General features: G+C 35.1%; 1 protein-coding gene across 1 annotated transcript in view; it reads left to right on the forward strand.

Moving 5' to 3' along the window:
- Positions 1-13,601, forward strand: part of VPS13B (vacuolar protein sorting 13 homolog B) — an 867,799-nt gene that overhangs the window by 605,828 nt on the left and 248,370 nt on the right. The gene's annotated exons all lie outside the window — the stretch shown is intronic.

A 13,601-nucleotide genomic window follows, 5' to 3' on the forward strand; every position in this document is an offset into this window, starting at 1 on the left:
ATTGGTCCTGCCATTAATTAGCAGAGTGATCTTAACCAGGCAGTTCACTTCTTTGGGTTTCTGTTTCCTTGTCTGCAAAATATGATGACTGTTACAGATATTAACAAGGTCTGTTACAATTCTAAAGTTTTACCATTCAGTACTTTGGAATTTAGCTCCCCACACGTACCTTTCTAAAAACATTTAAACTATACTGCTTTGGCCTCAGAGAGTTGATATGTGCAAGTCACTACCCTATCAGATTAAAATTTATTTTGACTTGTTTTAAAGATGCATATTTTCTTTTGATATTCTGTTCTAGTGGAACACATTAATTTATCCAGTTATAAATACATAAATTTTATTAAATGTCCATGAAGTTATTTTTCAAAAATAACTGAGCTGGAGAACTTGTATTTTAAATTGCTTACTTGAATGAATTCTTCCAGTTCCATTATGAATTTAGTTATCTAGAAACACAGCATGTAGCACTTTTCGTTCCTGAAGAGAAAGCACTGTTCCACATCCAGTATTCTTCTGAAGCCCTGAAACAGTAACCATGCAGGTAAGAGAAAAATATGAATGGCTATAATGTTAACACTCATGGGGAGGAGGAGCAGTACAGTGGAAGTGTGGCCAGTTCCATTTCTGGATTCTAGAGTAAAGGAGTCATTGCAGTGTCTTAATTGGAAGGACAAAATGGGTGTCACCATGATGCTAACTTTCTGAGAAAGGTCAAGGAAAAGTTAAAGTCATCCTAGGTTAGAAATGAAAGAGTATAACATATGTCTTTCTGCAGTGTTCATACATCATATCCTCAAATAACTTTATTTTATTCAACATCTTTTTTTTAAATATGTTTTTATTGATTTTTTTTTTTTTTTTAGGGAGAGAGAGAGAGAAACATTGATGTGAGAGAGAAACATCTATCAGCTGCCTCCTGCACACCCCCAACCGGGGATCTAGCTTGCAACCTGAGCATGTGCCCTGACCAGGAATCGAACCAGGACCTCTCAGTCCATGGTACGACACTGAGCCACAATGGCCAGGCTCAACATCGTATTTTTATAACATTGATGAGATACTATGGGACCTTAACTCTTGTTTATATCAATTAACCTGTGGTAAAATTGGTTTCATTACCAATTTTCATATGTTGTTTTGCTTAAAGTCACAGAATCTATGGATTATATTAAGTGAGGACTTACTATACTTTCTCTCTTGATACTAAAATTGATTCTTTTCCATAAAATAACTCAAGTGGCAGCCAACCAACAGCAGTTTTGACATATGTGTACATCTCAATGATGGCCCTACTTTAATGCCTGGGGTTGTTATGGAGAAAAATGGTTTTCTTTTTTGAGAGGGCAAAAATATTTGATTGTAAAAAAATTCTAGCAAAACATAGCTTGTAATTGTTTACTGTTTTCTATGCAAGTCATCAACCATTATTACAGTGTTCATGTTCCTTTGTATGGAAATAATATGGAACAAAAAGTAAACAAATGATTTTTTGTTACTCTTTTAAAAGACATGTTTAGAGAATAATTTTCTCAAAAAATCATAATTTTTATAAATATAAAAGACTAGATCAGAGATTTTATTTAACTCATTAATTCATAAGATGGAACCAGTAAGAATGTTCCAAAAAATTCATAGACAGGAGAACTCTAAGGCCATGGTCAGCTAAGAGGTTTTGATTCTCTCATTTATTAAGGTCCTAAAAATGGCCAGAGCTCCTTGATCATGGACTTCATTCATTGTTAAAGCATGTTTCTAGGTGATTATAGAAGACAGAAATATGCTTCACATTAAATTATGAAGATATTGTTTCATTTGACATATTTAGGAGATTGTAATGAAGATCCTGAAAGCATATACTAAAAATCCTTTGAGTATTGTTGGAATATGGTGTAATATTCCAAGGTAACTACTTTAATCAACGTGGTTTTTAAGATCACACTCACCCTTGAAAAGTGGCATAGCGGAAGCATGCTGGGCCCATAAAATCATACTTACCCTCTTGCTTTGTACAATCACCTTGACTTTATTTTAGAATTAACTATATTTTTTGTCTTTATATTTGCATCATGCTTTCCTTTCTATATTCAGACAATCTTTGCAAGTAGTCATTCTTTCATTCCATTTGAACCCTGACATCTTCAAGGCATATTCAAGATGCTAAGGACCCAGTAAGAAGATTGTTTCTGCCTTCAGGCACCTCTCTTCATTTGATAATTATATTTATTATGAATAATGATTAAAGTTTAGCAGAATATGGGTCTTCATGATATGGAAGGCTGTGCCAGAGAAGAAATTTAGAAGAGTTTAGTATCATTTGAATGCTAATGACAGAATAAGGAAAACTGCCTGGATATAGAAGAATGAAATAGGACTACTCTTTAAATTATTTTTTCTAAATTATTTATAAATTGAGCTCTAGCTGCAGTTCAGAATAGTTTTCAGTATTCTATTTAGCTTATGTGTTTTTTGGCTTTATTTCTTTGTAATATATTTTAGTGGTTGCTCTAGAGTTTCCAATATACACACCTAATCCTTTAGTCTATTTAGCAGTAGCAGTTTCTGACTTCAAGGAAAATGTAGAAGCCTTACAATCATATAGATTTCTTATCCTTCCCTACTTATGTTATAATTATCATGTATACCACATCCGCATATATTGAAAATCCTACCAGATAAGATTTTGATCTTTGTTTCAATACTGTTACATATTTTAAAGAACTAAAGAGGGAAAAACTAGCCCAGCTGGTATAGCTCAGTGGTTGAGCTCATCCCATGGACCAAGAGGGCATCAGTTCAATTCCCAATCAGGGCATATGCTCAAATTGTGGGCTCGATCCCCAGTAGTAGCATGCTGGATGCAGCCAGTCAATGTTTCTCTCTCCCTTTCCCATCCTCTCTCTCTAAAAATCAATGAAGACATTTTTCTAAAAAAGGGAAAAAACGTGTGTGTGTGTGTGTGTGTGTGTGTGTGTGTGTGTGTGTTTTTAATTTTTTAATCCTCACCCAAAGATATTCTTTTATTGATTTTAGAAAGAGAGGAAGGGGTGGGGGGAGAGAGAGAGAGAGAGAAAGATAGATCTATGTGAGACAGAAACATCAATAGGTTGCCTCCCACACATGCCCCAACCAGGGATCAAACCTGCAACCTAAGCATGTGCCCTGACCAGGAACTGAACTTTTGGTGTGGGACGAAATTCCAACCAACAGAGCCACCCAGCCGGGGTAAAATTAATATATTTTATATTTTCCAGGTTTTTATCCTGTCCAGAGCTCTTCCTTAATTTCTCAAATTCCAAGTTTTCCTCTTTTATTTTCCTTCAGCACTAAGAACTTCCTTTAACATTTCTTTTAGAGCAGGCCTGCTGGCAATGTATTATTTTAATTTTCCATGATCTGAGAGTATTGTTCTCTCTCTCTCATTCCTGAAAGATATTTTTGCTGGATATAGAATTCTAACTTGATATATTTACCAGCACTTCAAAGATACTGTTCTACTGTCTTCTATCCTCTGTGGTTTGTAAAGAGAAATCTATGTTAATATATGTAATGTGTTGTTTTCTCTGTCTGCTTTCAAGATTTTTTTTCTTTATTTTAGGTTTTCTGGAGCTTGATTATGATGTGTCTGGACCTGATTTCTTTGAATTTACCCTGTTTGAGGTTCTCTGAGCTTCTTGACTCTGTAAATATATGTGTTTTAATTAAATTTAGGAACTTTGGGCTATTATTTCTTTAAATTTTTTTTTTTGCACCAATCTTTTTAAGTCTCTATTGTTAAATCTTTTTTTTTTAATCCTTACCTGAGGACATTTTTTTTTTTTTTTTTTTTTTTTGCATTTATCTTCAGATAGAGCTGGAGGGAGAGAAGAAGGAAGAGAGAGAGAGAGAGAGAAAGAGAGAGAGAGAGAGAGAGAAACATCGATGCGAGAGAGACACATCGGCTGGTTGCCACCCACACAACCCCAACTGGGGCGGGGCTGAACCACAACCGAGGTATGTGCCCTTAACAGGAACCGAACCTGGGACTCTCTGGTCCACGTGCCGATGCTCTAACTGCTGAGCCAAACCAGCCAGGGCCATTGTTAAACTTTTTATATTATCCCACAAATCACTGAGACTGGTTTTTTTTTTTACATCTCTGTTCTTCATATTGGATAATTTCTGAGTTCTAAAATTTCCATTTGGTTCTTTTTTTGTAGTTTGTTTCTTTTCTGAGAACTGTATTTCCATTCATTATGAGTGTGTTTACCTTTACCTCATGAAACATAATTATAACACCTGCTAAAGTCTTAAATGCTTGTCACTGCCACCACATTACAGCCACTACCCTACCTGTTACACACACACACACACACACACCACACACGGCCACCCCAGGGCAAAACCAGGAGAGAGTAAAGAAAAATAAGAAGTAGCTGCTTTACCTACATTCTCAAAACCACAGGAACATTATTCCTCACACAGGGATTCTATTGGACTTTTGGCTATTCTTGTCATCACTATACACACTTTAGAATACTTTCAAGTTAAAGTTAATAAGAAAAAAAAGAGGAAAAACAGATGAAAAGAAAATGGGAAACTCACTACTATATGGCTATACCTGCAATTTTGAGGCCCTTCCCAAATCTGCATTGTTCTTGTTTATTTTTCAGAATTCTCAGGTATTTGTTCTGTTTGTTTGTGTTTTTTTTTTTTTTTTCAAGTTTTTAATTGTAAGTAGCATGAGAGGCTGCAGTGAACTTATTCCAATTTTGGCTGGCACCAAAAATTCTGCAATTTAAAATAATAAAAATATTTTCTAGTCCATTAGCCAACATATGATTTTCTGAGAAACTTAATACAGGATTTCCCCCAAAAGTGATACTTTAATATCTTTACATCTGTAAGCACAGAGCAGTTAAATGTATTGTAATGAATAATTACTGCTCTCAGGGAGTTGTCAGCATTAACTTGATTCTGCCCATGTCACCATTAAGCACAGAACGTGCCCAAATATTCAGAGGGCAGTAATAGTGTTTTCTCTATGTGTTCCTTAGGGATATCCTTTCATGTGTTATAAAATCGAGTTGGAGGAAGAAATGCTGTGAAACTCATCGTCCCTCATGTCATTTTGCCTTCTTAGCACATGTGATTAACATATATACATATATGCATGTGTTATATATACAATTTATATACATATATATTTTTAAAAACTAAATTTATTATGAGATGCTACTCATAATAGATGGTAAATGGAGTCTATATTTCTACCTATAGGCATATCTATTTTAGAAACCTGAAGTGGAATAAGAATAAGTTGCTTTAATTTTCTGTGATAGAGCATAATCCCCAGTCTGCACAACTTAGTGATTTTAAATCATGCCAGCTGTACCTGTAAGTGTGTATAGACTGCTTTGTTTTACTCTCCATAATTTAAATAATGGCAGATTATTTAAAGATTAAGTTATCAACTTGAATTTCTTTTATGGCGATTAATATTAATAACCTATCAATGATTTTCTGCCTACTTCAGGTAGATAATACATCTGTGAGTTAACAGGTTTCTTTTTAAAATATTAAAATAATATGCCAATAGGCTTTTCCGTGCCCTTCTCACCTGGAGCAACCTCTGACAGAAACGAGATCTGCCAGCACTCTCATGTGTAGCAGCTGTATTATTGGCAAGTCTCATTTAAATAAAGATGTATGTAGTTGTTTTTAACATAATCGTATTAGTTTTGTTTATAAATATTTAAAAATTGGTATTTGTTTTGTTTAAGGTAATAGAGTCCAGATTGGAAATTGCCTCATATCTTGACTATGCAGCCCAAGGCAGCCTCAAAAAGTCATTTTTCTTCTTGTTTGTTTGGAGCTTTTTATTTGTTTTTGAAGAAATGACTGTGCCATCTGGTCAATTGTGAAGGAGTTGAACCATTCTGCAGGAATTTAACTAACCCCCATGCTTCTTAGTACACAGTCAGTCGGTCCCATATCTTATTACTCATTAATCTCATTAATGTGTTCTAGGAACTAACAAACTGATTTGAAAACAATTGCTTCTGCCTGCTTGCAACTTCTTTACCTTATTATAATTTTTCAAGCAACGGCAAGTGTAACATGCAAAAATTAAAGTTGACTAGAATTTATCATACTATAAAAGCAGATAATAACACACTTCTATGTAGGACAGAAATATGAGTTTTATAAATGTTATAGATATGACTTCAGGTCCAATTAAGAGGCAAGCATGGAATAGAATAAGAGCTCAGGATTTGGAGTCAGTCAGTCCTGGGTTCTAATCCCAGCTCTGCTACTTGCAGCTGTGTAACGATGGGCAAGTTATTTAACTTCCCTAAACCTTAGTTCCTTATCTATAATATGGGGATAATACTGATAGCAACCTCCTAAGCTTGCTGTGAGATTAAACAAAGTATATGAAGTTCTTAGCTAAGTGGGTAGCACAGGGCTCAGTGAATGTTAATATTATTTTTGTTGCTTTTATCATCATTGTTAATATCTTCAAGCCAATTTTAAAATAGTGGTTCTAATGGGGAAAAAAATTACATCATTTCAGTGCAATTATTGCTATTGTGTAATTTTAAAAATTTCAGTTACAGTAATTGACTTCTTTACCCTTTTATGAATTAGGCCTGCAGAAAATGTGCCAAAGACATTTGAGTAAACCAACAGTTGGAAAATCATAAACTGGCTTCTTACACCTCATAAATCATATCTTGATTTCATTTAGTTATTGTGACTTTAAGAGAAGGATTGAATTACATGTCTCTTTAGAATTAAAGGTTTTGCTAATGTCCCTGGAAAGGCTTAGCATTAACCTGTGACTTTAATGTCATAATGATCACAACTTGAACATTTATCTGAAAATTTAGCTGCTGGGAACATTTCTTGCTGACCTATAATGTGAAATGAAATTATTACTTTGACAGGAATCAGCAAGTAAGTAGGTCTATTAAATGAGAGGCACTCGAACATGTATCACTTGGTGAGAGTTGTGCTGAGAAAGTTAAATAAGAACTGACCCAGCCAGCAGGGGAAACTAATGTATGGCGAAAGCTATTGAAACGAAAATCAGTAATTTTCACTTGTAGTCTTGGCTATAATGCTGTTGGCTCTTTGAAGCAAATAACTACATTTTTTGGTGTTTTAGCTTCCTTATTGCTAAAATGGGTATCATAATATCTGTTTTGGTTTAATGGTTTAATCTGAGCTCCAAATAAGACAATATTTATGAAATGCTTTGGAACTATGAAGCATTATTCAACAGTAAGTTGGAATTTCTGTAATTATTAGTAGTAAAAGGGAGAGCTTAATAGACCTTCCTTTTTGGACATGAGGAAAAGATTAGTGTTCCTGCCTTTTTGACACCCATTTTAACTAACATTTACTTAAAGTGATTGAAAAATGGGAGGAATCATTTAAAGCCACTGGTTTGGCTTTAATATTACAGAACCCAGACTCTGCTCACAGAAGAGAAGAGGCTTTCATTTGAGATTAAGTTGATCTTCCTTGGGTATTTATGACTATATATTTGTTTACTGGACAGCACCCTGTGTTTACTTGCACTGAATTTTAATCTGATGTTGTCCTGCAAAACATCTAATACCCACATTAGAATTTAACATGGAACCAACAAATAGGAAAGAGATCAAGAACACCACAGAGCAGCTTAGAAAACAAATTAAAAGGAATTTATTGAAATGATATTTCATATATTGTCTGCTGGTTAGCATCATTAAGTAGAAAGAATGCACTTCCTTCTAGAAATATATGGAAGAGTTGGTTCTAAAAGTAAGAGCTAATGGACACCAGTGATCACACATTCCAGCAGCTACTTTAATCTTTTCCTCTTCCTATGGGCTCCAGGCTTGGGAATTCCAACTAGGAAATCCCCTTTCCCTTCCTGTCACATCTTTTGAGATGCGGAGTACAGAACATGGGAAAAAGTGCTTATGGAATTAGTCAAATGCCTGGATAACAACAGGAGATGAAGGCTCTTAACTTGCATCCAGAGCAATTTAGAATTGGTTTCTTGGTTGATTTCACTGTCCTGACATTAAATTGTTATTGTGTTTTATGAATCCAGGTTCTTTCGCATTTTAATGTTATACATGGACTACATGCTTCTGTGGCTATGTTTTTTTAAAGAAAAAGAAAAATATAACCATTAAAACTAAGGCTCATAAAAGAAATCTAGCCCTGGCCAGTTTGGCTCAGCAGGAGTGTCGGCCTGCAGACCAGAGAGACCTTGGTTCGGTTCCCGCTAAGGGCACATACCTCGGTTGCAGTTTGTCCCTGGCCCCGGTTGCGGTCATGTGGGTGACAACCAGTCAATGTGATGTGTCTCTCTCACATCGATGTTTCTCTCGCGCGCTCTTCTTTTCTTTCTTCCTCCTGCTCTGTCTGAAGATGAATGCAAAAATGTCCTCGGGTGAGGATTTAAAAACAAAAAAAAAGTGGAAACTAAAGCTCATAAAAGAAATCTAGAAAATATAAGAAATTCATTAGCTTGTAGCTTTCCCTTTTACATGTCCAGTGGTAAGAAGGTGACTGTTCTGATTATGAATTATGCTTCCAGCCATTGATCATAGCCAAAACCAAGCACAACCATGGCCCCTTGGGAGATTTAACCATATCAATTTCAAAGATAGAGGCAAATAGATCCTTCCGAGATGCTTTTCTTTAAGTTTTATACAAGTTCTATAAAGAAACACCTTTGTATTCTTGGCAGGGCATAAAAAGATTAAACTGAAGAACCATCTAGGAACATCTTGTCAATGAAGTGAGAGAGAAGGGAGGAGAGTCAGGAATCTTTCAGTCCTCACCCACTACCCTCATTCCTCCGCAGGTGGTGTCTCCCTCTCTGCTCTGGCTAGCTGTGAACTCTGCTTGATCTTCCTGGAAAAAAAAAGAAAGGAAGGAAGGAAGCTCTGTGAAATTGCAACCCTGATGCACTCACCATGAGTTTTTATAAATTATTTTAGTGTCATTTTGATCTTTATATAAAGGCTGTTATACCCAGATACTTTTGTAAAGGAGTCTCTAGCTTCTAGTTTTAAAAATGGAAAGGAGTCCTGGCCGGTCTGGCTCAGCGGTTAGAGCGTTGGCCTGCCGTCCAGAGAGACCCGGGTTCGGTTCCCGCTAAGGGCACGTACCTCGGTTGCAGTTTATCGCTGGCCCTGGTTGGAGTCATGTGGGTGGCAACCACTTGATGTGTCTTTCTCACATCGATGTTTCTCTCTCTTTCTTCCTCCCTCTGTCCCTCCCACTCTATATGAAGATAAATGCAAAAATGTACTCGGGGAAGGATAAAAAAAATGGAAAGAGTGTATGTTGGCTTGCAGATTATTTACTTTCTTGCAGAGTATTTACTTCCTATATGTTGGTCAAATATTTTTAAGGGACAGGAAAGAAAGGTAAGAATATAATTTTGATAATTATCAAAACCAAAGTGCAGGAAAGTTGTCAAGTCTGTAATTTCTCCTAGCCAGGAGTATTAAATAGAGAAGTAGGTTATTGACTGGTATTTCAAACCTCAATAATTTTTATTTTAAAAATTAAATATAAATAAGCTTACTAGTTTTTAAGATCAAAATTGGGTATAATTCTTACTAATAAGTAAAGCCTTTTAATTCCTCTTATTTTAGATCAGCAATAAAAAATATATATATTTTTAATCAAAAGACAAAAACTAGGAAGAGTAGACACTTGAAAGACCTACCACACACACTCCTATTTTGTTTAGAGTTTGAGTTTAAGAAACAAAATAGTGACTGTTTATTGAACTCCTACTGTGACATGGCCCATACAAGTCACATTACACATATCATCTAATATAATATTCTCAACAACCCTACAATTTAGTTTATTATCCCCACTTTGGAAACAAAGAAACTGGAACTCAGCAATGTTAAAATTAAATTTACCCACTTCAAGGAATCAGGACTTATACCCAGATCTGTCTGCCTTCAAAGTTCATGTTGTTTTCATTACCCTATATTTTATCCTGTCATTGCTCCTGTAGAACAAAATGTGAGTAAGCTTCATGAAACTAAGTCTGTGTTCAGTAAGTCCTGGGTCAGTGACAGACTGTTTCACAAACCTCCATGTGGCAGTATCATATCACCTGCTAATTGTCTCCAAAGAATCTATGAAAAGTCATTTAAATTCTATTTCATAAACATGACAGCCCTGTGTACCTCAGGCCAAAGAGACTCAGTCTTCCTAAGCCATAGATGCCCCTTTGATTCTATGGCAGCCTGTACTCACCCTAGACTCATTAGTAGTGCAGATTTTGGGATATTTGTAACCCACAATTACAGGCCATTGAAGACTTTGCAGAAAAGTGAATAAAATATATAGTCTGTCATTTGTTTAATTTATGTGGGTGACATTGATTAATAAAATTATATAGGGGTACAATTTAAGGGGTACAATTCTATAATACATCATCTGTATATTGTAGTGTGTGTTCATCATCCCAAGTCATGTATCTTTTCGTCACCATTTACCCCCCCTTTACCCTTTCCTACCTCCCCCCACTCAATTTCCCTTTGGTGATCACAATATTGTTGTCTGTATATGAGGGCTTTTTGTTTGTTTGTTTTTGCTTAATCTCTTTACTCCTTCACTCAGTCCCCCTCCTCCCCTCTGACAGCTGTCAGTAGGTTCTATGTACCTATGAGTCTGTTACTATTTTGTTGTTAGTTTATGTTGTTCATTAGATTCCACATATAAGTGAAATCATATGGTATTTTTCTTTCTCTAACTGACTTATTTCACTTAGCATAATATTCTCTACGTCCATCCATGCTGTTGCAAGGGTAAGATTTTCTTCTTTTTTATGGCAGAGTATTATTCCATTGTGTAAATGTACCATAGCTTTTTTATCCACTCATCTACTGATGGACACTTGGGCTGATTCCAATTCTTAACAGTTTTAAAGAGTTCTTCAATGAATATAGAGGTGCTTATATTTTTTTGAATTAGTATTTTGGGATTCTTCAGATATATTCCCAGGAGTAGAATCACTGGGTCATACGGCAGTTCCATTTTTAATTTTTTGAGGAAACTTCATACTGCTTTACACAGTGGCTACACCAGTCTACATTCCCACCAACAGTGCATGAGGGTTCCCTTTTCTCAACATCCTCACCAACACTTGTTGTTTATTGATTTATTGATGATAGCCATTTTAACAGGTGTGAGGTCGTACCTCATTGTGGTTTTAATTTTTGTTTCTCTGGTGATTAGTGACATTGAGCATCTTTCATTTGTCCATTGGTCATCTGTATGTCCTCTTTGGAGAAGTGTCTATTCAGATTCTTTGCTCATCTTAATTGGATTATTTGGTTGGGATTTGTTTGTTTTTGGTGTTGAGTCATAAAAATTCTAGAAGAAAACATAAGCAGTAAAATCTTGGACATTTCTCGTAGCAGTATTTTTTCTGATATATTCCTGTGGGCAAGGGAAACAAAATTAAATTTAAACAAATGTGACTACATCAAACTAAAAAGTGTTTGCACAGCAAAGGAAACCATCAACAAAATGAACAGACACAACACTGAATGGGAGAACATATTTGCCAGTGATACATCTGATAAGGAGTTAATATCCAAAATTCATAAAGAACTTTGTCATTTAAAAAACAACAACAAAACAAAACAGTAAGTCCACATGGACTTTCTGAAACCAATAAAATTGAGACAAGTAAATCTTGAGGCTATTTGCAGTGCTACACCATATAAGCATTCATGTTAGGCTTCTGAGGAATATGCAGTATTTTTATCCTATACTATCAGAAAGAAAACTCAACGCACTGTGATATAAAAGCAGAAAGCTACTGCAATTTAAATCTATAATAGTAGTTTAGGAAACAGTTTTAATTATATATCATCAATAATGCTAACATTAGCATCGGTGCAATTAGAAATTAAAGCATGATGTAATTTCAAAAATTGTTTATAATATTGAGCAAGATTTTGTTACCCAGGATTGTAAGCAGCAACGGGATCATTTTAATACAGCAAGAAGCTCATACCAGGAGTAAGATGACAAACCATTCACTTATTGAAGTAAAGATGGTTAAAATGAGATCTACCAAAGCCCAATTAATCAGAAGTTTATTTTTCCAGACTCATCCCCCAAATTTCATTTAATAAATTTTTTTCAGGAACACGAGTTTACAAGAACTCTCCGCCATAGGAAAATTCTGTTTCCTTGACATTGTTCCATGTTTAAGTTAGCACTCATTTTCCACAGAAATGTAAAAGACCAGAAGAATATCATGAGAAAATTGAATCCAAGGATCAAACAACATTATTGTGACTATGGTTACTTGCATTTTCCACAACAGAAACTTTGCCTGGAACTACCAGGGAAAATAATTGTTGAGCTAACCTCTCTTTCTGCCCTTAACCAATCCACTTGCAGAGGTGTTCTTGAGCACCAAAGTGGCCAAAAGAAAGTAGACAGAGGCATGGGTTATCAACCACTGTAAACACGTGGTTGGTGAAAGTGACTGTTAGAAAGGGGCAAGAGGAAGAAGATGATGTTGATATAGAAGCTCACTCTTATCCTCTTTTTAATGGATACTTGGCTTTCAAATTTACAGATTCTTATGGCACTGGGCTTTTTTTAATTAAAAGTTTTGTATTCATATGGCAAAAGAAATTAAAACTTTTTGTGTCTATGGTTGGTAACAGAAGGATATGGTGTAAAATTAACTGGACTTCATTCATATATTCAGTGTTATATCAAACTTAAACTGAGGAAATTACCACTGAAATCTGTGGGAAAATGTCTTCTCATTGGAACCTTAGTAAAATTTCAACTTAGTTATAAAAAAGGATTATCCTGCCACAAAGTAGAACAAAGCAGAGTAATAATAAAGCCTACAGAATCTGTAGCATTCAGCTATTCTATGTCAGTTTAGAAAACAAATTTTTGTGTTAAGTAGATTACAAAAAAATAATAATAAACTGGTTAATATCAAAGTTTTGTTTTTGAGTTGGGCAGAATGAGTCATGTTATATTTTATATAATTAAATGTTAAACAAAGACGTACTTAACCCTGAATATTTGCTAAGGATTAAAAATAATCATCATAATAATGAGCAGCATATAGATTCAGAGTCAAAGGAAGACCTTCCAAGCAGTAAAGAGAAATGAAAGTTTGTGAAGAAGAGCAAAGTAATCTGCAAGCAGGAAGAATATAGTCTGTGTCAAGTCTCTGTGAAAACCAACAATACCTGATTCATCTGGGAATGGACTTGAGACTTTCTGAACCTTACCTTGGTTTGTTCATGTGGCAGGATATGATGAAGTGTTTTGTTTTTTGGTGGTGGTGTTTTTGGTGTTTGTTTTTTTGGAGGCCAGGAAAACCCAGAAGAAAAACAAATATTATGTTATATAACTTAAAATTTTTTTTCTTACTGAAGTGAATTCTCGCTGACTTTGAATAAGATTTATGGCTATGAGCAATTTGTCATTTTTCTGACCCATTTCCTAGTCTGTTACTCCCAATAAGATATGATTTTCTCCCGTTTATTAGGCTTAGAGATAAATGTGCTCATGAACATCAGGAGAAGCTTATTATTTTT

The sequence above is a fragment of the Molossus molossus genome, unplaced genomic scaffold, assembly GCF_014108415.1.
Source record: "Molossus molossus isolate mMolMol1 unplaced genomic scaffold, mMolMol1.p scaffold_m16_p_16, whole genome shotgun sequence".
In the NCBI taxonomy this organism is placed as follows: domain Eukaryota; kingdom Metazoa; phylum Chordata; class Mammalia; order Chiroptera; family Molossidae; genus Molossus; species Molossus molossus.